The sequence below is a fragment of the Amblyraja radiata genome, chromosome 34 (assembly GCF_010909765.2).
Source record: "Amblyraja radiata isolate CabotCenter1 chromosome 34, sAmbRad1.1.pri, whole genome shotgun sequence".
Classification (NCBI taxonomy): Eukaryota; Metazoa; Chordata; class Chondrichthyes; order Rajiformes; family Rajidae; genus Amblyraja; species Amblyraja radiata.
In genome coordinates this window covers 24478134-24503919 of record NC_045989.1, presented here as the reverse complement: position 1 = coordinate 24503919, position 25786 = coordinate 24478134, and the positions used below count along the sequence as shown (strand labels likewise).

The 25786-nt window shown below is 46.0% G+C and overlaps 1 protein-coding gene across 1 annotated transcript in view; it reads right to left on the bottom strand.

The window, feature by feature from the left end:
* LOC116991480 (peptidyl-prolyl cis-trans isomerase FKBP8-like) overlaps nt 1–25786 on the bottom strand; it is a 67642-nt gene that overhangs the window by 28126 nt on the left and 13730 nt on the right. The window lies entirely within an intron of this gene.

The window sequence follows — 25786 nt, the reverse complement described above, 5'->3', positions numbered from 1 at the left end:
CTTGGTCCTTCCTCGTATCCCGGCGTAGCAGGGTAATTCGCTGACTTGCATCAGTTGGTGGGACGACATCCGAACGTTCCGGTTGTGGGCACTGGGATAGGGCCGTCTCGAGGATTATCCTAGTCTGATCGAGCGGATAAAACACCCCGTAGAGGGGGACCGTGGACGGTATATAAGAGGAGTGCACTGTGTATAGGAAGTTAACTAGTATTGAGACGTTAACTGAGACCAAGGTACCCCCATATCTCACCGAAAGTCCACTTCAAAGTGACTGAGTGAGATACGGTGGAACCAAGGACTCTAGGTTAACCCTGAAAGAGTTAACAAGTATTGAGTGTTAACCGAGACCAAGGTACTCCCATATCTCACAGAAAGTCCGCTTTAGAGTGGCCGAGTGAGATACGGTGGAACCAAGGACTCACGGTTAACCCTGAAATTTTGTTGTGATATTTGTGTGACCGTCTCGAGGATTATCCTAGTCTGATCGAGCGGATAAAAAAACCCCGTAGAGGGGGACCGTGGACGGTATATAAGAGGAGTGCACTGTGTATAGGAAGTTAACTGGTATTGAGACGTTAACCGAGACCAAGGTACCTCCGTATCTCACTGAAAGTCCGCCTTAGACTGGTTGTTAAGAGAGGAAATCCTCCACGCGAAGGTCAGGAATTGAAGTGACCAAGTGAGATACGGCGGAACCAAGGACTCTAGGTTAACCCTGAAAGAGTTAACAAGTATTGAGTGTTAGCCGAGACCAAGGTACCCCGTACCTCACAGAAAGTCCGCTTTAAAGTGGCCGAGTGAGATACGGCGGAACCAAGGACTCACGGTTAACCCTGAAATATTGGTGTGTAATAGCATAAGTGTATATTGAATCGTCGGATTAAAAAGTATTGAGTGTTAACCGAGACCAAGGTACCTCCGTATCTCACAGAAAGTCCGCCTTAGACTGGTTGTTAAGAGAGGAAATCCTCCACGCGAAGGTCAGGAATTGAAGTGACCGAGTGAGATACGGCAGAACCAAGGACTCGCGGTTAACCCTGAAATATTGTGTGTGATATTATAAGTTTAAAAATGGGTAATGGTATGGACACCAGTGGTCACCCAGACCGGCCATTACATCAGCTATGTTTCTTGCATTCAGAAATGGAGGAGACCTTTAGGCGTATGTCGGGAGGACTCATTCATAAACTGGGGAAGGATGAATGGCCTGAAGGGGGTTCCAATGATATGGGTGTGTTGTCAAGGGCTCAAAGTGTAATATGGAAAACGGATAGAAAAAATATATATAAAAAGGCCATTCAGTTGTGGATCGATCATTGTAACAGAGAAAAGGCACGGTCTTTAACGGCCAGTTGGCAGAGTAATGCCTTGAAACTAGGAATACCCCTGACCGAAGGGGGTCAGGAGAAGTCAGCGACAGTACTAAAACAAGAATGCAGGCATGCAAAGGAAAGTAAGGATCGTCAGCAGAGAGAGACAAAATAAGGCCAAGGTAGATAAAGACTTACGTAAGTCGGTGGCTGGCATAGATTTGGGAGGTGACGACGAGGAGGAGGTAGAGGAATATCCTTGGGGAGTCCGTGGAGCACCCCCGTTGAACCAGCCTGCCCCCGTTGCCAGTCCTGTGTCCGCAAATGTGCGGCTCACACGACAGGAGATTCCCCGGTCCAAATCGGTAACAGGTTGGCTGATGAAGCGGCTAAGTGTGCTTCACGCGATAGATTTAAAGTGGTGGGTAGTATGATGAGGCAGGTGAAAAGCCTTTATATGGGCTCGTCTGAATCTGAGAAACCTATGCCAACCATAAATGATGTATTGCTCTTACAGGGGGACGCCTCTGCTAATGTTATAATAGAATGGGAGCAGCTGGGCTGTCAGAAGGCTGATTCCGGATTGTGGCTCACGCCGGCCGGACAGACCTGTATGACAGACCAGTTAGCGACCTGGGTCATTGATTGCCTACATCTAGCCACTCACTGTGGGGCCACCCTGCTAGTAGACGCTCTCTTACAGGCATGGTGGCATCCTCGACTTAAGGTTTTGGCAGCACAAACTAGTGCACGGTGCCTCACCTGTGCGACACACAACCCAGGTAAAGGAGTTGTCTGCCAGACAGGTCGTACTCCATTACCTACTGCTCCGTTTGAAACCTTACAGATGGAGTTTATTGATTTGCCTAAGTGTCAGTGTTATAAACATGTACTTGTTATTGTTGATGTGTTTTCTAGGTGGATTGAAGCCTTTCCCACCACTGATTGTACTGCTTCTACGGTGGTGTCTATTTTATTACGGCAGTTTGTTCCTCGATTTGGGGTTCCAAACACCATCAGTTCGGATAACGGCCCTCACTTTATTGCCGCTATCAATAAAGAATTGTGCCGACAGCTGGGAGTAACTCAGCGGCTGCATTGTGCTTATCGCCCACAGGCTGCAGGAATGGTGGAACGCTTGAACCAGACCCTGAAGACCAAGCTTGCCAAGCTGGTGGACCAATCAGGCTCCACATGGGTTAAAATGTTGCCTGTTGCTTTGTTCCAGATCAGAGTCCTTCCAGCAGGGAAGACAAGGTTGTCTCCTGCAGAGATCATCTATGGCCGACCTCTGCGCACCCCCTGGACAGACATTATCCCGGCCACAATGACATTGCATCACATGACGGAGGAGATGGTCTCTTACGTCCTTGCCCTTACAAGGGCCCTGCGTGAGATTCATGGGGAGGTCAAGGCCGCTTATGTGGGCGACATAGATTTTCCCGTTAATGGACGGATCACCCCGGGCTCTTATGTGTTGATTAAGAATTGGGTTCGTAAAGACACCCTTTCTCCTCGATGGTTGGGCCCCTTCCAGGTTCTCCTCACCACCCCCACCGCAGTAAAGGTAGAAGGACGAGCGGCATGGGTGCATTTGCACCATTGCAAAGTGATTGGTGACACCAAGCAAAGGGGGGAGGTCAAGGTCAGGGAGGGGGATCCAGTCCACGGGAAGCAGGGCACGAATTAATTTTGCCATGAAATTGCACGTTCTTTTCTTTTTCCCTCCCTTGTCTTCACAGATACGAAATAAATCGCTGAGATGAGGGTCTTTGTGGCATTCATATTAGTGGTGACCACTGCAGGGTTAATCGGTGTTGGCTGGAAATGGACAAAGCCTGAACATGGACGGAACGAACGAGGAAAGAGAGGGGAACGAGAAGACTCCAATTTATTCATCCAGGCACACAACGAGCTATTCGGGAAGGGGCAGGTGGTTTGTTATCCACAAATGACATCAGTTACCTCCCTGTTTACCCCATCCCCTGCATGGGGCAGAACCGAACGATTGGTGAAGTGCCAGGGAAAAGAAATGGTCCCTGTCAAGCCCGTCAGCATCGACTATGATATGCTTCTTGCTCCACCGGCCAACTGCTTACCGCTACCTAAGAACAATAACCACTCCTACGACAATTGCTATAATGGATCTAGGATGGCGTCAAGAGCACCAGCTAGGCCATCGTGAGCAGGAGAAACTGTTACCATTCCCCAACGACAGCGACAACGATGAAGTGAGTGAGGAAGGAGAATTGGGGGACAAGGGTCGGACGGTCCAAGAAGCCTTGGCCAGGGAACTAGAAGGTTACGAGATTCGGCGAATGGGACTTTTAAATGGACTGTGAGTGTTGCCATAAAAATGGCAAAAGGGGGGAATGTGAATATAAATCTTGAATCAGCACTGTAAAATGGTTATGTGAAGGGAAAATGGAGGTCAGGTGAACTGGGTTGAAACTTAAAATGTCTGCTCACCAAAGTTGCTGACTATGTGGCTGCAGGTCTCAGGAAGTTGTGATCCTGAGAAATACACATTATCCTTCTGATGCTGCATATTCGCAACTTTGATCTTCCCCGCACTCGTCTGATTGAGGTGGCTGAGTTTCAGAAGGCTGAAGAATATGCAACCCACTGGCTCCCGAATGTCTGAGAAATGTCCCTGTCTTAGCTCTAGGATTGTTCCAATAATTAACATCTCCCATTGTGTACTCCCTGTCTTAGCTCTAGGATTGTTCCAATAATTAACATCTCCCATTGTGTATGTGCCTGTTATCATGACCATTGAACATCTCCCATTGTGTATGTGCCTGTTATCATGACCATTGTACATCTCCCATTCGTGTATGTGCCTGTTATCATGACCATTGTACCTCTCCCATTGTGTACAGGTCTGTCGATTGTTTGGGTAATGTGGGAGGGGGGCTAAACGGTGGCATTAATGTATATAAAGCATTGCAATTAAGGGCAGTCAGCTAGACTCTTTGCTAGGTTGTAACCTGTGTGAAGACTCCTGCTCAATAAACGTACGTTTAAAGCAAACCTGGTGCCTGATCGATTATTGTCGAAACAACCGATGTGAGAGAAAAAAAGTGAATCAACAGGAGTCCAGAACCAGGGGCCACAGATTAAGAATAAGGGGTAGGCCAGTTAGAACTGAGATGAGGAAAAAACTTTTTCACACAGAGAGTTGTGAATTTGTGGAATTCTCTGCCTCGGAAGGCAGTGGAGGCCGATTAACTGGATGCTTTCAAAAGAGGGTTAGATAAAGCTCTTGGGGCGAGCGAAATCAAGCGATATGGGGAGAAGGCAGGAACGGGGAACTGATTGTGGATGATCAGCCATGATCACATTGAATGGCGGTGCTGCCTCAAACGGCCGAATGGCCTACTCCTGCACCTATTTTCTATGTATCTAGAGTATGTAGTCAGGATTGAACCGTGGTCTCTGGCCCTATAAGGCCGCAACTCTACCGCTGTGTCACCTTGCTGCCCGAGTATAGAGGTGTAAGTGTAGAATATAGAGAGCAAGGTGTAGACTCGAACACCCCACCCTTCTAAGTGGATCAGCTAACTATCTTGTTTTGAGTATGGCACTTTCAAATTTCATGATGTTGAATGGGTGTGCAAACTCTGTACCACACTCATCATTATTACCACCATTTATCTGATGCCAAATTTGCTCTGATAAGAACAAAGAAGCAAGGCACTGTGTGAAAGAGTGCTCAGAGAGTAGCTAGAGATTATGTCTTTGCCTTTTCAGCATCTGTACATTAATGATTACCTGCTATTGTAAGGACTTGTCTGGGAGCCCCATTCTTCATATCAACTATCTGAGCAGTGGTCTGCCTGCATGTAAAACCATCTATTATCGTAGAGATAGCTGAGGCAAATTTGAATAAGAAATATGTTACACTCTCACTTCCCAAACCCGATAGACCCATTTATCAGGAGAAATGGTGCTCAGTTTCATTTCTACGAATGTCAAATATGGAAATATTTCCAACAGCTTGACCTAGCAAACAAGCAACATTTTAATGCTTAACGTAATTAAATATTATATTGTGAGCAGTTTTGGGTCCCATATCCGAGGAAGGATGTGCTGGCATTGGAGAGGGCCCAGAGGAGCTTAACGAGAATGATCCCAGGATTGGTTGGATTAGCATGTGATGAGTGTTTGAGTCCTCGCTGGAGTTTCGAAGGATGAGGAGAGACCTCCATGAAACTTACCGAATAGTGAAAGGCCTGGATAGAGTGAAACAGGGGGGGGGGGGGGGGGGGGGGCTGGTCAGCTAAAGGGTACATCTAACTAGACTTCACACTGAAGAAAGACTTTGTTCTGAAAATATTATTCTGTGTGATTCATCAACTGGAACAATGTTTCTGAAAACCTGCAGTAAATAATTAATTGGCCCTGCTCAGGAAAAAGATAACATTTTAAAACACTAATCATTGCATTTTCACAATACGTCTGCCCCTAAACAGTCGATGGGGATACAGAACCACGGTGGATAGAGAGGGAGAGACTTTTACATTTTAATGGAATTAATTTCAATGTACTGATAGGAATTTGAATAGTAAACTGGCAATTCTGCCACATCTGTAAATTGGTAATTATCCTGGCAATCTCTGGGGGGGAAACTGAGAAACGTGCGCAAAGTTGCCACAGACAGAGACAAACGCAAAGTGCTGGAGTAACACATTGGGTCAGGTGGGCGGCATCTCTGGAGAAAAATGACGGGTCTGGACCCTTCTTCAGATCCATAGAGCAGGGGAGCAGGAGGAATCACAGAGGGGGAGCAGTGAGAGAGGGTCTCACACAACTCCCATCGGAGAGAGGAGGAGAACTTCCTCAAAGTAGGCAAACCTTGAGGAAGTTTCACAGTGGAGCAGACAAAATGTGTAAGAAGGATCTGTAGATGCTGATTTATACCGAAGATAGACACAAAATGCTAGAGTCTGAAGAAGGGTCCAAACCTGAAACATCACCCATCATTTTTCTCCAGAGATGCTGCCTGACCTGCTGAGATACTCCAGCACTTTGTGTCCATATTCGGTATAAGCCAGCATTTGCAGTTCATTTTTATTACACCTTATCTGGAATGGTTTGGTTAGATAGTGTTTGTTTCAATTTATTGTTCATGCAAGAAATTTTGATCAGACTGAAAAAGGGACCTGACCCGAAATGTTGCCTGTCCATTCCGTCCTGCCTGACCCATTGAGTCCGTCCAGTGGTTTGTGTTTACATTGCATTAAACTCTGCAGTTCTTGATCTGGGGGCCCTCAATACATTGGACAGACAAAGGATACAGGCCAGGGTATGCAATGGGATTCTGGGATTTTCATAAGGTATCGGAGCAAAATTAGGCCGTTCGGCCCATCAATTCTACTCCACCATTCGATCTGTCCCTCCTAACCCCATTCTCCTGCCTTCTGACAATCTTACCAATTGAATGCTGACATTCTTAAGGGCCTGTCCCATGAGCATGCGACTCCATGCGGCAAGCACGACCTAAAGGGCCGGTCCCACCAGCATGCGCCTGCATGCGGCAAGCACGACCTAATGTGGTCGCTTGAGCCGTACGGCCTCGCGGGGCCAGTCCCACTTCGATGGCCGGAGCCGTATGGAGTTGTGCGGAGCTGGTCCCGACATCGCGCGGGGCTCCGAAAAACTGACCGTGTTTAAAAATTCCGCGCGGCAACGGCCTGCCGGCCCGCTGCCGCCTCGACGCCGTGTCACTCACTCGACCTCCACGCGGCTCCCGCTTCTGGTTTGGTCGCGCTTGCCGCATGCAGGCGCATGATGGTGGGACAGGCCCTTTACTAATTGACAGTCACGGTGGCGCAGCGGTAGAGTTGCTGCCTTACAGCGAATGCAGCGCCAGAGAATCGGGTTCGATCCTGACAACGGGCGCTGTCTGTATGGAGTTTGTACGTTCTCCCCGTGACCTGCGTGGGTTTTCTCTGAGACCTTCGGTTTCCTCCCACACTCCAAAGACGTACAGGTTTGTAGGTTAGTTGGCTTGGTAAATGTAAAAATTCTCCTTAGTGGGTGTAGGAGAGCGTTAAGAAAGTGTAGAAAGTGCGGGGATCGCTGGTCGGCTCCCGGACGCAGTGGGCCGAAGGGCCAGTTTCCACGCTGTATCTCTGAACTAATCTAAACTAAACTAATTAAGAATCAAGATTTTCTTTCACCCAATACACATTGCTCATGCCTAACATCCCTTTCCATGCATGATTTAGAGTGGACCTCCCAAGGCAGGTCCCGGACCAATGCTGGGAACCAGGTTAAGGTGGGTTTGCATTATCTTGGCACTCATTTAAGATCCGTGCAAATTAACCACACCCATTACCTGAGACTCCCCAGGTGAGTCGCTGATCCAACCTCCTCACCTGCCCAACCCCACACACCTCTCACAGTGCCAAACACCTGATTCCTGGAGGCAGCTCTCAACATGAGGTTCAATGTTAGGAGTTCATGTCTGAGTCCACGTCGAGCGGTGATCACCCCTAAGCCCTGGCCATTTATCTGTAATGACTGGGTGTGTCGCGGCATTAGGAGATGATTAGTCTACTTCATTCCAACTTATGGGTGAGAGCTAGGTGCTGACAGTGAAACCGGTTTGAATAAACGCAGGTGATGAGAAAGTGGCCGAGCGAGAGTTGAAAGAAACCATTGCTAATTGGTTCAGGGGCACCCTGGAGTGAACTGTACATCTGCCGTGTCTTTCAGGAGACCCAATGAGCACAACCCACCCACCCAGTGCTGGTGTTGCTGTTACTGAGAGCCAGAGGCTGAGGCCACGCAGTCTGCAACATGTTTCTGTTTTATCACAGTTTCTAACCTTCAATGAACATCCTTCTACTTTTTAACTGCTTGTCGTGTCACAGCATGTCCTTCCATGTTTGACGTGACTTCACAAGCGGGACAGGCAGTGTCTCTGGAGAAAAGGAATAGGTGGCGTTTCTGGTCGAGACCCTTCTTCAGACTCGACTCTCGGTGGCGCAGCGGTAGAGTTGCTGCTGCCTTGCAGCGCCAGAGAGCCGAGCTTCCTCCAAAAACTTGCTCTTTGCATAATGATAGACACTGATGTTTGTCAGTTTGATTAGAATCATTTAGCGTCATATAGCGTGGAAAAAGGCCCTTTGGCTCAACTTGCCCACGCCGACCAACATGCCCAATCTACACTAGTCCTACCTGCATGCGTTTGGCCCATATCCCTCCAAACCTACCCTATCCATGCTCCTGTCTAAATGCTTGTTAAACATTGTGATAGTGACTGCCTTAACTACTTCCCCCGGCAGCCCGATCCATATACCTGCCACCCTTTGTGTAAAAAAAGTTGCCACTTGGGTTCCTATTAAATATTTCCCCCCCCCCGTCACCATAAACCTGTGCCCTCTGGTTCTTGATTCCCCTACTCTGGGTAAAATGCACCCTATCTATTCATCTCATGGTCTTGTACACCTCTATAATATCACCTCTCATCCTCCTGTGCTCCAAGGAATAAAATCCCAGCCTGCTCAACCTCTCCCTGTAGCTTAGGCCCTCGAGTCCTGGCAACATCCTCGCAAATCTTCTCTGCACCCTTTCCAGATAACAGCATTTGGGCATGGTGATGGGGTGGACATCTCTTTGAAGTGAATAACAAGCAAACAACTGGATGAAAACCCACTCTAATTAAGTACAGTCAACACTCTGGTCAAACAAGACAATTCTAATAAAACCTGGTGCAGGACATTGCCGATCTGAAGAGAATGATAAAGGACAAAGCGACATGTAATCCCGAAAAATAAATGTTAAAATATTTGCACATGTCAAAGTATTGCCTTCTCCAACCATTTTGTTCAGTATAAGGGTTTTTATTCTCAGCAGATCAAAGCATAATTCTACCAAAAGGTCATAAAAAGCATGTTGATGACATCTGTTGGTTCCAGGGTAGTGAGGTTGCTGGTTGGTGTGATTAGGATTTGATGGATGGGCGGCCTTAGCCCGTTGACTTTGCTTGCGAAAACAATTCATTCTGACGCAGGTTTTTAAAAATCTTGCGACATTTGCAGTCATCCCTGCTGCCAGACACTACCTGGCAACGTCGTAAATCAGGTCAGAAAAGCAGAGATCCAATTATTCCGCAGCTCCTCCACATACCACCTGCCTCTGGTTAGCTGACAAGTTCATCAATTCATCAGTGACAGGGGCAGAATTAGGCCATTCGGCCCATCGAGTCTATCTGCCGCAGATGCTGGCAGTCAATGTGCCGCCGACTTAGATTTAAACTTAATTTGTGTCTCCAGGTGCGGTTTCACTAAAAGTTTCAACTTAAAATTATTGAAGAGTTGACTATTTATGGTCAGTGACGGTCAAAAAAAGATTCAGGAATTCCCAGCAACAGATTATTGGTGTGTAGTAATCAGATTCATAATATCATAAGTGATAGGAGCACAATTAGGCTATTCGGCCCATCGAGTCTACTCTGCCATTCAATCATAGCTGAGCTATCTCTCCCTCAGAACCCCATTCTCCTGCCTTCTCCCCATAACCCCTGACACCTGTACTAATCAAGAATCTATCTATCTCTACCTAAAAAATACCTCTGGAGTAAAGAATTCCAGACTCCTCACCGCTTACAAGAAGAAATGTCTACGTCCCTCAGTTATAGCGATCACTACCTTAGCTTGAACTATGTCTCCTCAACCTAGACTCTTGCACTAATGAAAGCTTCTCAACATCTAGCCTGTCATGTCCTCTTAGGATCTTATATGTATCAATATAAGACCACAAAGCCCAGACCATCACGCAAACCAATCTCCCTTCCATTGATTCCATCTACACCTCACGCTGCCTCTGCAAGGCCAGCAGCATAATCAAGGACCAGTCTCACCCCGGTCACTCCCTCTTCTCTCCCTCTGAACATGCAAACTCCACACAGACTGCTCCCGAGGTCTGGATCAAAGCCTGTTCTCTGGCGCTATGAGGTGGCAGCTCTACCCGCTGCACCACTGTCCCACCCTTCAGGTTCCTAACACCAGGTTAACTGTGAGTAGATTCAATGGCCATAATGGCCTAATTGCTGAATGGCTTAAGTGTTGACTCTGTTTACACTTCACGCTGCCTCGGCAAGTCCACCAGCGTAATCAAGGACCAGTCTCACCCCAGTCCCTCCCTCTCCCATTGGGCAAGTGGTACAGAAGTGTGAAAACGCACACCTCCAGATTCAGGGATAGTTTCTTCCCAGCTGTTATCAGATGACTGAACCGTCCTCTCACCGGCTAGATACAAGGCAATACTCTAAAAGAGGAGAACAACATTCCACGCATGTCGGACACAGAAAATGCATCCTCTATGCACGTATGTTTTGTTGTGAGATGCCTGTTTGAATTTCTGGAATGGTGCGATCTGACCTGGATATCATTGCAATGCATTCCACTCTGGAAAGAACCCGTTTTCAGAGCAGAGTTCCGATAGCCTGCACTGTGCTATATACGTATCCAGCCTCATCTATCTTAGTTTACTGACACCACCCATCCACAGCATTGCAAGTTGAAAGATACAAAGGGCAGAATTACAGAAATTGAATGGCAAATTCTGCCAGACGGAATTTCAAATGGAAAAACTCAAGGTTGACCTTTTTTTGACTTACGAGATTTAGATCAGTCTGTTGTAATGGATAGGTACACACAATTGCTGGGGAAACTCAGCGGGTGCAGCAGCATCTATGGAGCGAAGGAAATAGGCAACGTTTCGGGCCGAAACCCTTCTTCAGACTGATGGGGGGTGGGGAAAGAAAGAAGGAAAAGGGGAGGAGGAGGAGGAGCCCGAGGGCGGGCGGATGGGAGGGTGGGAGGAGACAGTTAGAGGGTTAAGGAAGGGGAGGAGACAGCACGGGCTAGCCAAATTGGGAGAATTCAATGTTAATGCCATAAGGACGCAAGGACCCCAGACGGAATATGAGGTGCTGTTCCTCCAATTTCCGCTGTTGCTCACTCTGGCAATGGAGGAGACCCAGGACAGAGAGGTCGGATTGGGAATGGGAGGGGGAGTTGAAGTGCTGAGCCACCGGGAGGTCAGGTAGGTTATTGCGGACTGAGCGGAGGTGTTCGGCGAAACGATCGCCCAACCTACGCTTGGTCTCACCGATGTAAATCAGCTGACATCTAGAGCATATAAAGTTGTAATGGATAAGTTACTTTATGTGTAGGAAGGAACTGCAGATGCTGGTTTAAATCGAAGATAGACACAAAATGCTGGAGTAACTCAGCGGGACGGCAGCATCTCTGGAGAGAAGGAAAGTTTGTCGTATCGGGTCGAGACCCTTCAGTCTGAAGAAGGGTCTCGACCCGAAACGTCAGCCAGTCGTGGACAACTGTTGGGCAGGATCTTTAAGGCTCAAAATGCAAAATTCACTCAAAGAAAGTGAAGCGCTATATTAAAACGATCGAGGGATACTCCTATTTATCCCAAAAGGTCTAGAATGGAAAAGGACTAAAGCATAACAACTACTGTACATTGTCATCCAGGTTAAGTCACATCAAAGCCTAAAGCAAAATGTCCCTACTTTTTATTCCACATTGGTTGCAATAAAAACCAACGTTGATGTTTTATTACTAATTACTCATTCCACATACAAGTTAACTTCCTTTTCAGGATGTTAACATGCGTGTCGAATTAGTAATTAGTAATGTCCTGTTTGTACACAGACAACAGGCTTTCTATAAACAACACACTTTAATATTTCAGTTTACTTAAAATGCCTTTATCTTTATTCTTCCTAATGTAGATAAATTTCATATTTATTCTCATTATAGTCCATCTGCCATTATATTACCTACTTGGTTGACCTATCTATGTCTCTTTGCAGGCTCTGTGAGTCTCACCTATCTTTGTATCACCAAAGCAGCAACTCTACCACTGTGATATTTAATCATTTAAATTCACTATTTAACCAAGCGCTTTGACCTGGTACTTTGCCAATGGCAGGATCGGCTCATTCAGGTGAGGGTAATGCTTGGCAGATTCTGGATTCATTTTTAGAGTAGGTAAAACAATCTACAGGATTTATTTTGGTCCTGTCACTAATCTCTGGCAGAATGAGCCTTCTTGACCATTGCACCAAGGGTAATGATGTTTGACTTGGCTCCCTACAGCAGTGTAGATGCTGGCAACCACCGCTGCCCACTGCAAATCAATAGGTCACAGCTGCTGCAACTGTGATTTAAGCACTTAAATGGCACAGCAGTAGAGTTGCTACCTCACAGCGCCAGAGACCCCGGTTCGATCCTGACTACGGGTATTGTTTGTACGTGCTGAGTTTGTACATTCTCCCCGTGACCTGAGTGGGTTTTAGCCGGGTGCTCCGGTTTCCTCCCACACTCCAAAGACGTGCAGATTTGTTGGCTGATTGGCTTCGGTAAGAATTGTAATTGTCCCTGGTGTGTGTGTGTAGGGTGGTATTAGTGTACGGGGCGATCGCTGGTCTGCGCAGACTTGGTGGGCGCGCTGGATCTCTAAACTAAATAGGAGCATGTCTTTCATGCTTGATAATCTTGTGACTCTTAATGGAGCGGACCACACGGCTATTGGATGGAAATGATTTCAAACATTGTGGATAATATGCTCCAAAAACATTACACTCTCACCACATTTAAAGATTTTATTGCCATTTCCAACAATTAGACAACTTATTAGCTAACTGCACTTGACATCAGTCATTAGGGAGATGTTGGTATCTGTCATTGAGGGAGAGTCTTCAGGATAATTGGGCAAAGTTAGCACAAGACTACGAAAGGGAACTTGAATTTTACAAATTAAGTTGAGGATGAAAACTAGGACAATTAGGACATAGAATCATTGAATTCCAAAGGGATGTTAATCTATAGGAAATAAGGGCATTAGTTCCTTGGAACCTGAATGATCATGTCTGATCATCCAAAGTAATGTGAGGTTATCCATTTTGGTGGCAAAAACAGGAAAGCAGACTATTATCTAAATGGTGGCCGACTAGGAAAAGGGGAGATGCAGCGAGACCTGGGTGTCATGGTACACCAGTCATTGAAAGTGGGCATGCAGGTGCAGCAAGCAGTGAAGAAAGCGAATGGTATGTTAGCTTTCATAGTAAAAGGATTTGAGTATAGGAGCAGGGAGGTTCTACTGCAGTTGTACAGGGTCTTGGTGAGACCACACCTGGAGTATTGCGTACAGTTTTGGTCTCCAAATCTGAGGAAGGACATTATTGCCATAGAGGGAGTGCAGAGAAGGTTCACCAGACTGATTCCTGGGATGTCAGGACTGTCTTATGAAGAAAGACTGGATAGACTTGGTTTATACTCTCTAGAATTTAGGAGATTGAGAGGGGATCTTATAGAAACTTACAAAATTCTTAAGGGGTTGGACAGGCTAGATGCAGGAAGATTGCTCCCGATGTTGGGGAAGTCCAGGACAAGAGGTCACAGCTTAAGGATAAGGGGGAAATCCTTTAAAACCGAGATGAGAAGAACTTTTTTTCACACAGAGAGTGGTGAATCTCTGGAACTCCCTGCCACAGAGGGTAGTCGAGGCCAGTTCATTGGCTATATTTAAGAGGGAGTTAGATGTGGCCCTTGTAGCTAAGGGGATCAGAAGGTATGGAGAGAAGGCAGGTACGGGATACTGAGTTGGATGATCAGCCATGATCATATTGAATGGCCGTGCAGGCTCGAAGGGCCGAATGGCCTACTCCTGCACCTAATTTCTATGTTTCTAAAGTCAGAGCCCTGTAACAACTCTCTCCCTGTATCCCTTGTTCCCCCTTGTCGACAAATTCTCTATTGAGCTTCCACAGGTGTGCAGTAGAGCATATACGCGGTCTGGTTCAGTAAATCGAACACCCAGGAATGAAGAAGATTGCAAAAAGTGGTGAACACTGCCCAGTCCATCACAGGTACTGACCTCCCCACCATCGAAGGGATCTACAGGAGTCGCTGCCTCAAAAAGGCAGGCAGCATCATCAGGGACCCACACCACCCAGGTCACGCTCTCATTTCACCCCTACCATCGGGAAGAAGGTACAGGAGCTTGAAAACTGTAACGTCCAGGTTCAGGAGCAGCTAAGGGGTTGGACAGGCTAGATGCAGGAAGATTGACCCCGATGTTGGGGAAGTCCAGAACTAGGGGTCACAGTTTAAGGATAAGGGGGAAATCTTTTAGGCCCGAGATGAGAAAAACATTTTTCACACAGAGAGTGGTGAATCTCTGGAATTCTCTGCCACAGAAGGTAGTTGAGGGCCAGTTCATTAGCTAAATTTAAGAGGGAGTTAGATGTGGCCCTTGCGGCTAAAGGGATTAGGGGGTATGGAGTGAAGGCAGGTACAGGATACTGAGTTGGATGATCAGCCATGATCATATTGAATGGTAGGGTCGAAGGGCCGAATGGCCTACTCCTGCACCTAATTTCTATGTTTCTGTGTTTCCTCCCAACAACCATTGAACACTACATCTCGAATGAAAGGCATCTGTTACACATGAAAATCACTGGGCAGAATAATGGACTTGCTGGATCAGCGAAAATTGTAATCAAATAGCAACTCCCCCTCATTGATCACAACAACCACAAATTATATTCTGCATGAAAAGTTCATCTATTCTAGTTTGGTCTCTGTCCAGAGCACATGGTTTGTCAATTGTTGAGGAAAAACATGAATGTTGCTTTCTTGCAAGACCATGTTAGGTTCAATGTTATTGCACCAATCACTGGACTCGTTATTTTTTTTTGAAGATAATTTGTGGAATGAGAACTGAGAAATCCGGGGGGGGAAAATACACAGAGGCAAGTCTTAGCCAGAGTCAGGGAAAAAAAATCCAGGCACTCTAAACTTCAGTGAGATACCTACATGTAATTAATACTGGGCGAATACAAAGCCCTCACTCTGTACGGGGTTCATACACACTGGCGTATGAGGAGCTCAGCACATTGCTCAGAAAGTAAGTCACATTTGCAATTGCTTACCACAAAAAGGTCATTCATCGAGGCTTTGGTAATCGTACATATGAGCATGTTTATAACTGAATGATTACGACACCGAAACTTTATTTTTCTTTGGCTGGCATTAACTTTACTGAGCACTATTTTTGTAAAGTTTTAACGTATTCAGAAGGAATTAACGGCCATGGTTAAGGTCCATAGCAGTTTATCAGTTCCAAAGACTTAGTTTTATGTTTCCCCCCCAGTATGGATGCCATCGGCATAAGATCATCACTAATAAATCTGGAGATAGTCACAAAAAGCTGGAGTAACTCAGCGGGACAGGCAGCATCTCTGGAGAGAAGGAATGGGTGACGTTTTGGGTCGAGACCTTTCCTCACAGACCATTACTACAGGTGCTTGTCTGTACGGAGTTTGTACGTTTTCCCCGTGACCAGTGTTGATTTTCTTCGGGATCTTCAGTTTCCTCCCACACTCCGAAGGCGTACAGGTTTGTAGGTTAATTGGCTTTCGATAAATGTAAATTGTCCTCAGTGTAGGATAGTGTTAGTGTGCGGGAATCGCTGGTCGGTGCGGACTCGATGGGCCGAAGGGCCTGTTTCCGCGCTGTATCTCTAAACTAAACTAAAAAAACATGTTCTGGGAGTCAAAGTTGTTCATCTTCTCACAATCCTCCTTGAATGAATGTTCATGTCTGCTCCACTGTCTGCCTCCAGCTATTGTTCCCAGGTTCTCTCATTGCATGCCCTTGCTGCCTCCAAACCCCCATGTCCTTGCTGCCTCCAAACCCCTCATCGTATCTGCATTCAATCTCCATGCTTTCAATCCTACTTACATAGAAGCAGAAAATAGGTGCAGGAGTAGGCCATTCGGCCCTTCGAGCCAGCGCCACCATTCAATGTGATCATGGCTGATCATCCAAAATCAGTACCCTGTTCCTGCTTTCTCCCCATATCCCTTGATTCCATTAGCCCGAAGAGCTATATCTAACTCTCTCTTGAAAACATCCAGTGATTGGCCTCCACTGCCTTCTGTGGCAGAGAATTCCACTTCTGTGGCAGTCCCTGTGGGCGGCACAGTGGCGCAGCGGTAGAGTTGCTGCCTTAAAGCGCTTGTAGCGCCAGAGACCTGGGTTCGATCCCGACTATGGGTGCAGTCTGTACAGAATTTGTACATTCTCCCCATGACTTGCGTGGGTTTTCTCCGAGATCTTCGGTTTCCTCCCACACTCCAAAGACGTACAGGTTTGTAGGTGAATTGCTTTGGTGTGTGTGTAAATTGTCCCTGTAGTGTGTAGGATAGAGTTAAGATGCTGGGATCGCTGGTCGGCGAAGACTTGATGGGCCGAAGGGCCTGTTGTCACATTGTATCTCTAAACTAAACTAAACCCCTGCTGCTGATCCTGAGCCCAATGGCCACCATCCCCCTTCACCCACACCATTATCAACCCATTGTCATCAGACGGTCTAACAACCCTGTCCTTATCCCACCTGACGCCAGGCCCAATCTTCCCTGAAGCCCTGCTTTGATCCACTCTTTCCCCATCATGATCCATGGACAAATTAGGTTTCACAAGATTAAGGATTTTGAATGGAATCGTTCATCGACTAAGAGGCAATGTAGGCAAGAGTGATGAAGCTTGATCCAAACATTGACCATATTGGGTGGAAGAGTTCCCACTCAAACCCAGCTCATGAGGGGAATAGAATGCCCAGAGTTGGGGAATCGAGAACCAGAGGACATAGGTTTAAGGTGGGAGGGGGGGGGGGGGAAAGATTTAATAGGAACCCGAGGAGCAACTTTTTTTACATAGTGGAACGAGCTGCCGGAGGAGGTAGTTGAGGCAGGTAACATCATAATGTTTAAGAAACATTTAGACAGGTTTTGCAGGATATGGGTCAAGTACAGGCAGGTGGGACTAGTGCAGATGGGGAATGTTGGTTGGTTGGTGAGGGCAAGTTGGGCCGAAGAGCCTGTTTCCGCGCACCTTAGTTGCAGGGGATCCAGTTGGGTACTTTTGCAGCAGGCATTACATATTTAACACACCAAACAAGCATAAAATCCAACACTGAAAATTAATGTGGCTTTGTGTTCTAAATTGCTGGCCCTCCTCGCACTGACTGCTATATAATGGTGCATAAACATAGGGTCAAATTCAGTACTTTATACTAAAGGGTATGAGTAATGTGCCAACTTTCAATCAGGGGTGTAAAACACATTGATAACATCTGAAGTTCTCATGTTATGCTGCAATAAGAAAATAAAACAATGTGCAATCCATTAAACATGAGTCTTCAGTTAAACCGATAGAGTTTCGATCTCATCACGTGGACAGAATTCATTGTAATTCTTTTCATTATCAAGATCCTGTTTCTCTTTACCTTTGTTTTAGTTTAGTTCGTAAAGTGCAAAGCTTTTTTATGCATGTGTGCAATCCAGTCAACGCAAGGTCTCTGCGTGGTTACAATCGAGCTGTGCACAATGTACAGATACAATATAAAGGGGATAACGTTTAGTGCAAGGTAAAACCCTGTAATGTCCGATTAAAGATAGTCTGAGGGTCTCCAACCAAGTAGATAGGAGGTCAGGACCGCTCTCTAGGATTAAGGTGATAATAATTTAAGTTGAGAGGGGAAAGATTTAATAGGGACCTGAGCAACAGCTTTTTCATGCAGAGGGTGGTGGGCATGTGGAATGAGCTGCCAGAGGAGGTAGTTAAATAACAGCATTTAAAATATTTTTGGACGGATACATGAATCGGAAAGGCTTAGAGGGATATGGGGCAAATGCGGGCATGTGGGACGAGTGCAGATGGGACATGTTGGTCGGCATGGGCAAGTTGGGCCGAAGGGCCTGTTTCCTTGCGCTGTGGCTCTATGACTCTAATTGTTGACCCAATAAGACTGTGCTCAAGGAAGATGCCAAACACTCTCTTTAGAAGAATTGCAACACCAGAGACCAATAATGGTGGCTGCTTCAATGATATTGGCGTCTCAAACACAACACACATATAGTAGTAGAAAAGAACTGCAGATGCTGGTTTAAATCGAAGATAGACACAAAATGCTGGAGCAACAGCGGGTCAGGCAGCATCTCTGGAGAGAAGGAATGGGTGACGTTTTGGGTCGAGACCCTTCTTCAGACTGTAGGTCTGATAAATGGAGTATGTCTGGCAAAGCCTCTCTGTTAAATATGAACTCATAATGCCTGAGGAAGATGGCCCCATCTCTTCACTTTGGTCTTCTGATTATAATCTACACGTCCCTGTTCTCTGACCTCTGGTAAATCACTAGATCATTGAATCCATCTACAACTCAAGCTGCCTCGGCAAGGCCAGCAGCATAATTAAGGAACAGTCTCACCCTGGCCACTCCCTCTTCTCCCCTCTCTCATAGGGCAAAAGGTACAGAAGTGTGAAAGCGCACACCTCCAGATACAGAGGCAGTTTCTTCCCAGCTGTTATCAGGCAAATGAATCATCCTACCCACAACTAGAGATCGGTCCTGAACTACTATCTACCTCATTGGTGACCCTGGGATTATCCTTGATTGGATTTTGCTGGCTTTACCTTGCACTAAACGTTATTCCCTCATCATGTATCTATACACTGTGAATGTCTGGATTGTAATCATGTATTACTTTCCGCTGACTGGTTAGCACACAACAAAAGCTTTCCGCGGTACCTCGGTTACACATGACAATAAACTAAACTCAACTAGACTTGTGCCTAAAAGAAAGAGGGGCTCGGAGTCATACATAATCTCACAGAGATTTTTCAAATAAAACTTTAATTTTGCAATTAAATCTATTTGGAATACGTAATGTAATCCAGATGGAATCAGTAGAGTTTACACTGGTTTAGAATATTCTAAGCCAATAAACAGAGTGATGTTTACATAGAGCTTTAAATGTAGTTCAAGACGGAACTGCAGATGCTGGAAAAATCGAAAGTAGACAAAAAATGCTGGAGAGACTCAGCGGGTGAGGCAGCATCTATGTTTCAAAAAAGGAGTGGGTGACGTTTCGGGTCGAGACCCTGAAGGGTCTCAACCCGAAACGTCGCCTACTCCTTTTTTTTCTCCATAGGTGCTGCCTCACCCGCTGAGTCTCTCCAGCATGTTTTGTCTACTTTAAATGGAGTTCAGTCTTTCACAGTGAGTGTTCTGCCTATAATTTTCATTGCAAACTAGAGACCAAGTTCAGATATCCCTCCCCCAATTCTTTTTTTGGTTTGAAAGGTTCACAGCCAACCCTGTGCTGGGTATTGGGACAAGAATTTAAAACACAACGCATAAGATTTCTACCCCTTGGAGTTTGCCACTTGATACGTTATCCCCAATGCCATTCTAAGTCTGGAGCAAATAGCTCAACCATGCCACGCTGATTATAGCAACACAGCTGGTCGTTGCACCAAACCAGATGTGAGTGAACAAGGCTAACAGTCCTGGCTTTGCTTTTCTTGTATTAAACTTAATGCAATATAGTTTAACATGTCGGGTCAACGTCATCCGTTCCAAAGTAGATAAATGCTGATGTAAGATCCAGGCAGCTCTTTAACCTTGAGATACGGACATATTTTATGCGGTTAATGACCTAAATAAAATATATACGACAGGGAAGGGAGTGTCAGGATTGGGCACTTGCTCCTGGTTTACCAAATGATAAACTCAAGGTCACAGTGGGGCAGCGGTAGATCTGCTGCCTTACAGCGGCAGAAACCCCGGTTCGATCCTGCCTACGGGTGCTGCGCCACTGTGTCTTGTGTTTGTAACTCAGTGGGGCAGGCGACACCTCCGGAGAACGAGGACAGGCGTTGTTTCGGGTCAGAAACCTTCAGACGGGCAACGTTTCAGTCTCAACCCGGAATGTTGCCCGGCCTTGTTCTCCAGAGAAGCTGCCTGACCCGCTGATGCTGCCTGACCCGCTGAGTTACTCCAGCACTCTGTGTCTATCTCTGGTATGAATCAGCATCTGCAGTTGTTTATTTCAACATTTACAAGGCATTTGGATAGGTACATGGATAGGAATGGTTTAGAAGGATATGGACCAAACGCAGGCAGGCAGGACTAGTGTAGATGGGTCCAGTGTGGGCAAGTTGGGCTGAAGAGCCAGTTGTCACGCTGTATGACTCTATGACTATAACCGTACAGAATGGAGACGAGCTCTGTTGGCCCGATTCAGAAGGCTTACAGTGTGCCTAGCTTTTACACTTCACAAAACCACACCGCCCTGGTCACAAACCAATAGTGAAGAGGAACCATCAATGCTGAAGCAATGCTCATGGAAGTACGAACTCCACTGCTTTTCACGGTATCACAGATTAACCTCACATTCAAAACCAACAATGGAGCCAGCTCCACTTATTTTTGGACCACCTATGTGGACACGTCTTCCAGAGATACTCTGCAGTAGAGATGATCTACACTTGTGTTAGCAAAGCGAAAGACAAGAAAGTGCAGCAAGGAAGCCAAGAGACACAGATGAAATTCAGATCAACACCACATCACCTGGGGCTAGGAACCTTGTACGATGCACAGCACAGTCACAGCCACACACAAGCAACTCCAATAACATTGAAACGTACCCAATAGTGAAAGGTGAACCAATAGTGAACATGGAGAGGATGTTTCCACTAGTGACAGAGTCTAGGACCAGAGGCCACAGCCTCAGAATAATAGGGCCTACCTTTAGGAAGGAAATGAGGAGGAATTTATTTAGTCAGAGGATGGTGAATCATTGCCACAGGATATTTTTAAGGCGGGGATGAACAGATTTTTGATTAGTTACGGGTGTCAGAGGTTATGGGGAGAAGGCAGATGAATGGGGTTGAGAGAGAAAGATAGATCAGCCATGATTGAATGGCAGTGTTGATTTGATGGGCCGAATGGCCTAATTCTGTTCCTATCACTTATGAACTTATGAAACTGAGCAATACCTGTTGACACAATGGTCGGCAGTCATGAACCATTATTCAACAGGGCAAGCAATAAGATAGTCACAAAGTGCTGGAGAACTCAGCGGGTCAGGCAGCATCTGTGGAGAACATGGATAGGTGACGTTTCACAGAGTGCTGGAGTAACTCAGTGGGTCAGGCAGCATCTCTGGAGAAAAAGGATGGGTGACATTTCTGGTCAGGACCTTTCTTCAGGCTGGAGTCTTGTCCCTCCACTCTGAAGAAGAGTCTTTCGCCAAAATGTCACCTGGAAAAGGAATAGGTGACGCTTTGGGTCGAGACCCTTCCTCAGACCGAGAGTCAGGAGAAAGGGTGATGAAAGGGTCTCGACCTGAAACGTCACCCATTCCTTTTCTCCAGAGATGCTGCCTGTCCCGCTGAGTTACGCCAGCTTTTTGTGTCAATCTAGTCACAGAGTTATTGAGCTGTACAAGCATGGAAAGAGGGTCTTCGGCCCAGCATGTCCACGCCAACCTAGTTGGCATACTGGCTTGGTCCCATTTGCCTGCATTTAGCCCATGTCCCTCACACCAAGTCAGACGTATTCAATACAACTGCAAAACAGGCTGCAGGGTAAGACTGGATACTGGACATGTGTCCTCCCATTACAAGCACCTGCCTTTATACATTCTCTTATCACATTTTCAAAACATCCCACAGCACTTTAAACGGAACGAATGACATTTTTATTGAATTATTGCCATTCCCATTATAAGAATAGCAGTCAATTAAAATCAATAAAGCTTAAAAATAATGAGTATGATTCCACTTAAGTCTAAAAGCAGCCTGGGGAACAATTCTCCTGTTGTTCCACCGTTAATGTGCTCAATTGTTACAGATCTTTATTATGGAAGAGTATTTCCACTGTTGGTTGGTCAGTAAAATGTGGTCTCAGTCAAGTAAGATTTTACTGAGTATCCTCCATATTTTATGAAACATTATTTAGAAAAAAGAGCTATGTTGTTAAATGGAAACACGGCAAATGGATCACAAGGTTATCTGTGGAATCAGATTGTCCATCTTGTTCAATGGCCTTGCAGATCTGAACTCAATGTGTGGACCATCGAGTCCCCGCTGACCATTGATCACCGCTGTAGGTTACCCCACTTTTGCATCCACTCCCTACACTCTAGAGGCAATTTACCGAGGCCATTAACTTACAAGCTCAAAGGTCTTTGGGATGTGGGAGGAAACCGGAGCACCCAGAGAAAACCAATGCAGTCACAGGGAGAATGTGCAAATTCGGCATAGACAGCACCCAAGGTCAGGGTCGAGCCGGGGTCTCTGGTGCTGTGAGGCAGCAGCACTACCAGCTGTGTGCCACCGTGCTACCCAGTTTCTGACTCGACCCATTAAATGGGAGGTGGATGGCGAGATACTGGCAGCTGTCTAGAAGATCCTCAGTTGGTCAAATGTTTTACAGCTGAACCATTAGCAAAGACACATTGTCAAATACTACTTTTCACAGAAGCCAATTAGCCTACAAACCCGCACGTCTTTGGAATGTGGGAGGAAACCGGAGCACCCGGAGAAAACCCACGCGTTCACAGGGATGCTGCCTGTCCCGCTGAGTTACAGCATTCTGTGTCTATCTTAGGTATAAACCAGCATTTGCAATTCCTTCCTACACAATAAGGTGCAAAATGGTCTCCTCTTCTGCTTTTAATGTCCTACTAATAATAAATCATTCTTTACCTCAGCATTAGCCAATTGCTAGCAGTTCCACTGTTGAGATTGGACAACAGAAACCAAAAACTATTGAATTCACATTTCTACTGGAAATAGTCAAAGGAGATAATTATTACTTGTTTCTTTTCAGTTATCTGTTCTGTAGAAAGACTTATTTCTTTGTTCTTCAGCGCTGGCCTTGGTTCAAGTCTAACACATTCAACCATGGCAAGGTTTACATTTAGCTTTGAAGGAATGTTTTGTGGGTCAGCAGTAGTTGGCTGTATGTCTTCCTCTGAAGTACAACCTTTATTTAAGCACCGTTTAAAATGTCATTGAATGAAATGGATGTAACTGAGAGCCTCAACAAAAAGGGTGTAATGATCACAGGTTATCGAACCAACATTTAGAAATAATGTACCAGGGGTCTGAAAGGTTCCAAAGGATCACACTCATTCAGCGAGAATGTTAAAAGTCAAAGTCAAAGTCAATTTTATTTTATGCAGTGAAATGAATTTGCCAGCAGCGATACACTCAAAAAGAACACACAACACACAATAAGATTCAACACAAACATCCACCACAGCATTCTTCAATGTGGAGGAAGGAAACAACGTTCAGTCAGTCCTCTAACTCTACTCAAGTTGAATCTTACCCACAAATTTAGTTTAGTTTATTGTCTCATTTACTGAGGTACAGTGAAAAGCTTTTGTTGCGTGCTATAACCAGTCAGCGGTAAGACAATACATGATTACAATCGAGCCGTCCACAGCGTACAAATGCATGATAAAGGGAATAACATGAATAACATCTAGTGCAAGGTAAAGGTCACAAGAAAATAGGAGTAGAATTAGGTCATTCGGCCCATCAGGTCTCCCTCCTAACCCCTTCTCCTGCTTTCTCCCCATAACCTCTGACACCTGTACTAATCAAGAATCTATGCCTTAAAGTCAGATCAAAGATAGTCCAAGGGTCTCCAATGAGGCAGAGAGCACCTCAGGACTGCTCTCTAGTTGTTGGTAGGATGGTTCAGTTGCCTGATAACAGCTGGGAAGAAGCTGTCCCTGAATCTGGAGGAGTGCGTTCAGAACAATCTGAACCAAATGTATTAAACTTAAATCAAATTCCCTCACAAGATGTTGGCGGTATTGCTAAGGTCAACATTCTTTAATCCATCACTTGAGATATGGATACAGTCATTGAGTGATACAGTGTGGAAACAGGCCCTTCGGCCCAACTTGCCCACACCAGTCAACAATGTCCCAGCTACACTAGTCCCACTTGCCTGCGCTTGGTCCATCTCCCTCCAAACCTGTCCTATCCATAGAGCACTATTTTGAACAAACCATGTGGTGAAGTTGCGCTTGCTACAAGAAGCACACAAGCACCAGGCATTGACCCCACATTAAATCATTTCTACATTGGTTATTTTCAGGAGAGGTCTGTACGGTTTCCACGTTCTCCCCGTGACCGCATGGGTTTTCTCCGAGATCTTCGGCTTCCTCCCACACTCCAAAGACGTACAGGTACATAGGTCAATTGGCTTGTTGTATGTGTAAACTGTTCCTAGTGTGTGTAGGGTGGTGTTAATGTGCGGGGATCTCTGCAACATGACACCTCAACATCTATACATCAGAAGTTGATGATGCCTTTGAATGCTGTGGGGGGGAGGTTTATCTTGTTGGAGATGACCATTGCTTGTACTTGAGTAATGCTGAATTTACTTGCCACTTATCAGCCTTTGGATGAGTAACACCCTGGTCTTCCAGCATGCAGGCAGGGACAGCCTCGCTCTCTAATGACGTGCGAACAGAACTGAACACTGTGAGCATCACGAACATTCCTGCTTCCGACATTGTGATAGTAGGAAGGTCATTTGATGAAGCAGCTGAAAATACTTGGAAAAGGATTGGATTCTGTGAAGATGGACACAGAGTGCTGGATTAACTCAGCGGGTCAGGCAGCATCTCTGGAGGGAAAGGACGGGTGATGTTTCGGGTTGGGGCCTTAGATTCTGTGCAATTGCTTAGTCAAGAGGAACCAAAGGAGTGGTGGTGAGCGAGGTGGGATTGGGGGTCTAGAAGATCGTGCTCGGGTTTGAAGACCCCTGACCGATGGCCCGATCACCACCAGTTCTATGTTATCCCCCTCGGGCAATTGGCCCTACGGAGGGGCAAATAAACCTAGAAGCTGCAATGCTTTGAGATGTGGGAGGAAACTGGAGCACCCGGAGGGGTGGCACAGAGGTGGAGTCACTGCCTCACAGCGCCAGAGACCCAGGTTCAATCCTGACTACGGATGCCGTTTGTACAGAGTTTGTACGTTCTCCCCGTGACCACATGGGTTTGCTCCGGGTGCTCCGGTTTCCTTCCACACTCCAAAGACACCACGTGGGTTTGTAGGTTAATTGGCTTCTGTAAATAGTAAATTGTCCCTTGTGCGTAGGATAATGTTAGAGTACGGGGTGATTGCTGGTCGGCGCGGACTCGGTGGGCCGAAGGGCCTGTTTCCATGTTGCTGTATCTCTAAACTCCAATGAATACACCCCAATGCAATCCAATCTCTCCACAAATGGACTCATCGTTATGAACCTTCTGGCTCAGGCATTGCCTCGGCCTCAACGCAAAACTGGGAGATCTTGTACGGCAACAAGCAGAGGGAATCCAAAGAACAGGTCACAAAATGACAACTGCAAAAACACAAGTAATCAATCTGGAACACCCTTTGTATATAAGATTAGCTCCTGCCCACTCATCTAATCTACAGTATCTCTACATTAGACAATGAATTGCAAATGAGTTCCTTGTAATGTGTGCAAGATATCTCACCAACAAGCAACAGGAATGCTGAACAACCAGAAGATACATTTGCAGCTTCCCCTTTGGAGAATGACTTTAATATTAATAT